At 46.3% G+C, this 4,918-nt stretch overlaps 1 pseudogene; it reads left to right on the top strand.

Moving 5' to 3' along the window:
• Window positions 1–909: 909 nt before the first annotated feature.
• LOC132389314 (lysozyme g-like) lies at window positions 910–4,536 on the top strand (annotated as a pseudogene).
• The last annotated feature ends 382 nt before the right edge of the window (window positions 4,537–4,918 follow it).

The raw sequence follows: 4,918 nt of genomic DNA, 5'->3' as shown, positions 1-4,918 counted from the left end.
CTACACCTGCGCTTACACTTCCTCCCTCACCACCATTCAGGGCCCCAGACAGTCCGTCCAGGTGAGGCGACACTTCCCCTGTGTGGTGTACTGCGTCCGGTGCTCCCGGTGTTGCCTTTTATATATTGGCGAGACCCGACGCAGACTGGGAGACCGTTTCGTGGAACACCTACGCTCGGTAAGCTAGAAAAGGCAGGATCTCCCAATGGCCACACATTTTAATTCCACGTCCCATTCCCATTCTGATATGTCGATCCATGGCCTCCTCTATTGTCAAAATGAATCCAAACTCAGGTTGGAGGAACAACACCTGATATACCGGCTGGGTAGCCTACAACCTGATGGCATGAACATTGACTTCTCTAACTTCCGTTAATGCGCCTCCTCCCCTTCTTACCCCATCCCTAACATATTTAGTTGTTTGCCTGTTCTCCATCTCCCTCCGGTGCTCCCCCACTCCTTTCTTTCTCCTGAGGCCACCTGTACCATGATCCTTTCCCTTCTCCAGCTATGTATCACTTTTGCCAATCACCTTTCCAGCTCTTAGCTTCATCCCACCCCCTCCAGTCTATTCCTATTATTTCGCATTTCCCCCTCCCCCCTCTGCTTTCAAAGCTCTTACTCACTCTCCTTTCGGTTACTCCTGACGAAGAGTCTCGGCCCGAAACGTCGACATCGCTGCTCCGTGTAGATGTTGTCTCGCCTGCTGTGTTCTACCAGCATTTTGGATGTATAGTTGTGCTTTTGTGTGACTGGTAGATGTTGGGACTTTGGCTTGTGAGGCTTTAGTCAAGAGGCAGAGGTACAGATATAATTTGCCCACGCATCTGTGTGAGCTTGAAAATGAGTCATCATCCAACATTTTATCAGAACTCCATTCAACCTTCTGTAGCTACCAGTAACAGAACGATGTCAATATTTTGTAGGTACGGAGACATTACAAGGGTTGACAAAACTGGCGCGACCCAGGACACTGCAAACCAGGACGGCCTAGGGTTCAGTGGTGTTACGGTTTCTCAAAAGATGATGGAGACTGATCTCCAGAGGGCAAATCGTTGCAAGTCTTCGATATACCAAGTTGTCCATGCCCACCAAATCGATCCAGCCCCCACTGGTGCTATAGCATCTCTTGAATCTCGAGTAGGCAATGCCTTGGTAAATGCCTGCGGGAACCATGGGAATGCATTTGGTCTCATGCAGGTTGACAAACACTGGCATTCACTTCGTGGATCTTATGGCAGCAGAGAACATCTTATGCAAGGAACAGAGACATGAGGTAGGAATGTTTGGAGCAATTAAACAAAAGTTTCCAAGCTGGACCAAAGTGCAGCAGCTTAAAGGTGCGCTTGCTGCTTACAACATGGGTCCAGATAATGTCCATGACTACCATAATGTGTGATGCTTATACAGAAGGCCATGACGACTCTAATAATGAGAAAGTGTTAGTCGTGTCATGGGGGCTTTCTGAAACAGATCAAAGAAAATACACGTTAACATCTTTCCCACATATTTTACTTTATCTGGATGAGTGGTTCGGGGATTTGCTGTTCCTGTTGTGTCCTTCGGCTGTTCTGTCGCTGACAGGTAGTCGCATGGAAGTTGATGATTTTTAATGCAGGAATCCCGCAATCAGCGTCGAGTTTTATTCATTTCATTCATATCAGACGCGGATGATGCCGACAGAAATTATTCCAACCATTAATTGACTCTGCGATTACCTAGCTTTATTCTGTGGCTGCCTTTTCATATTTTGATCATCAGAAGGGAATCCGAATTCAAATCATTTGACTTTAATTTAATGCGTAAACTCAGCCAGATCTTGACTCTCCCTTCACCCTTCCACCGCTACATGCAGCAAAACAGTGGAAATATTTCATGATCCCCAAAAACTGCTGCACTGGGTTCTGTTCAGTATTTTCTCAATTTGCTATTTCCCCTCTCTCTTCCAGAGAACCTGGTGGCGATCCTAATCCTGTCCCGGGGAAAGAGCGGTCTCTCCAAATGCGTAGCTCGCTACCTGGTGGGAATGGCAGCGGCCAATCTCCTGGTCGTTATATCGCAACAGCTGCTGATGTGGACTGCTTGGATTTACTTTTCACAATCATTCTTGTTCATCACTCCTGTGTGCAGTACTGCTAGATGGTTGACCTTTGCGAGCACCGCGGCCTCTGTCTGGCTGACGGTCTCTTTCACCATCGATTGATTTGAAGCTATTTGCTGTGAGAAGCTGAAGATAAACTATTGCACCGAGAGTACCGCTGCTGTGGTTATCGGGACAATGAATGTGCTGACGTGTTTGGAGAGTGTCCCTGGGGTTTTACCTCTGAGCCTCTTGTAATAATTGATGGTATTCCCTGGTACTGTGTTCTTACACCGAGCTACAGAAACTTTCCCTCATGGGCGGCTTTTGAGATATTTCATCGCATTTTTACCCCTTGTGTCCCATTCTTTCTGATTTTGATGCTCAATATTCTGACAGCCAGGCGAGTTCTGATGGCTAGTCGAGCATGCAGGCGGCTCCGAGGAAAAAAAATTGAAGAGATTGACAAGGACCTGGAGATGGAGAACCGGCGCAAATCCATCGTTTTGCTCTTCAGTATAACGGATACAACTCAGTACAACTCAGCTGCCTTCATGCCCCTATTCTGTACACACACTTGTGAGTAAACAGAAACAGAATGATGAACTGACTTACAAACAAAGCAGGAGAGCATCTGGTGATGCTCGAAATACAGAATAGCACGCATAAAACCATTTCTATCTGCTGAGTTGCTCCAGCATTTTCTCGGTGTTCCCTTATAGTTATAAAACAACTAGTTACAGCCGATCCCGACGACACCACCGGCCTCAGCATCCCAGAAAACTCCATAGAACCATAGAACACTGCAGAACAGTACAGGCCCTTCAGCCTTCCATGTTGCGCCGATCTATATAATCCTTAAAAAAGTACTGAATCCACACAGCCCCGGAACCCTCTATTTTTCCTTCATTCCTGTGCCTGTACAAGAGGCTCTTAAATACCCATAATGATTTAACCTCCACCACCGTCCGTGGCAAGTCATTCCAGGCTCTCACAACCCTCTGTGTAAAAAAAACCTTACCCTGATGTCACCCCTAAACTTCCCTCCTTTAATTTTGTACATATGCCCTCTGGTGTTTGCTGTTGGTGCAGTTGGAAACAGGTACTGACTATCCACCCTATTTATGCCTTTCATAATCCTGTAGACCTCTATCCTTTCCCCTTTCATTTGTCTATACTCCAAAGAGAGAAGTCCCAGCTCTGCTAACCTGGCTTCATTTGACTTTTTCTCCAAACCAGTCAACATCGTGGTAAATCTCCTGCACCCTATCCTTAGCTTCCCTATACTTCGTATCATGGGGTGACCAGTATTGAACACAATACTCTAAGTGTGGTCTTACCAGAGATTTGTAGAGTTTCAACATGACTTCTCTACTCCTGAACTCAATCCCCCTGTTAATGAAGCCTAGCATCCCATACGCCTTCTTAAATACCCTATCAACCTGCGCAGCGACCCTGAGGGATGTATGGATTTGAACCACAATGTCCCTTTGTTCATCCACACTCTTAAGTAACTGACCATTAATCCTGTGCTCAGTCTTCTAGTTTGTCCTTCCAAAACGTATCACCTCACACTTATCCAGATTGAACGCCATCCGCCATTTTTCAGCCCAACTCTGCAGCCTGTCTATATCCTCTTGTAACCTTCGACAACCTGCTGCTCCATTCACAACTCGTACAATCTTCGTATAATCCGCAAACTTACTCATCCATCCTTCTGCGCCTACATCCAGGTCTCTGATAAAAATCACAAATACCACGGGTCCCTGGACAGATCCCAGTGGCAGTCCACTAGTCACCGACCTTCAGGCAGAATACTTCCCTTCCACAACTACCCTCTGCTTTCTTCCTTTAAGCTTTTTTTTTATCCAAACAACCAAGGTTCTACTTATCCCATGTCTAATGACTAACTGGATTAGATTCTCCTGAGGGACCTTATTAAATGCCTTATTCAGTGGCATGCAGACCACATCCACTGCCCTGCCCTCATCAATTTATTTTGTTACCTATTCAGAAAACTCAATCAGGCTCGTGAAACACGATCTTCCCTTCACAAATCCATGCGGACTATTCATGAGTAGATTGTACTTCTCCAAATGCTCGTAGATCCTATCCTTAAGAATCCTTTCCAGTAATTTGCAGACCACCAACATAATACTCACTGGTTTATAGTTCCCAGGTTTCTCCCTATTACTTTCTTTTTTCTCCAGTCCTCCGACACTTCCCCTGTAGCCAAAGAGGAATCAAAGATCATAGTTAAAACTCCAACAATCTCTTCTCTCTATTCCTCCAACAACCTGGGGTTGTTGTGTCATTTCCGGCCCTGGGAATTTAACAATCTTGATGTTTAAGAAGATTCAGCACTTTTTTCCCTTAATCTCCACATTGTCCCGCACACAGGCCCGCTGTATTTCGACTTCACCCTGATTAAGATCATTTTCACTTGTGAATACTGAAGCGAAGCGTTCATTTAGGACCTCCTCAGCCTCCTCCGCCTCCAGGCACATGTTGCCCTTTTATCTTTTAGCAGTCCCACCTTCGTTCTCGTCACCCTCCTGTTCTTCACATATGCATAGAAAGCCTTGATCCTTGTCCTTAATCCTACATGCCAAGGCTGTCATACGGGGGTGTTGCATCGGGACTCAACTGCAGGACACAGGCACTGTAGACTGGGAAACAAGACGAGACGGAACCAAGGACGGGACGGGATGCAGTCTAGTCAAGGGAAGTCGGGCTAGGACGAAGAATTGGGACCGAGAAGCCTGGGATGGAATAGAAGCCCGAGACTGGACAAGGACCCAGAAAGCAGAATCTGGGTCTTGCCTCGGGCTCGGATCC

Source organism: Hypanus sabinus, unplaced genomic scaffold (assembly GCF_030144855.1).
Source record: "Hypanus sabinus isolate sHypSab1 unplaced genomic scaffold, sHypSab1.hap1 scaffold_53, whole genome shotgun sequence".
In the NCBI taxonomy this organism is placed as follows: domain Eukaryota; kingdom Metazoa; phylum Chordata; class Chondrichthyes; order Myliobatiformes; family Dasyatidae; genus Hypanus; species Hypanus sabinus.
This window is presented reverse-complemented; position numbering and strand designations above follow the sequence as displayed.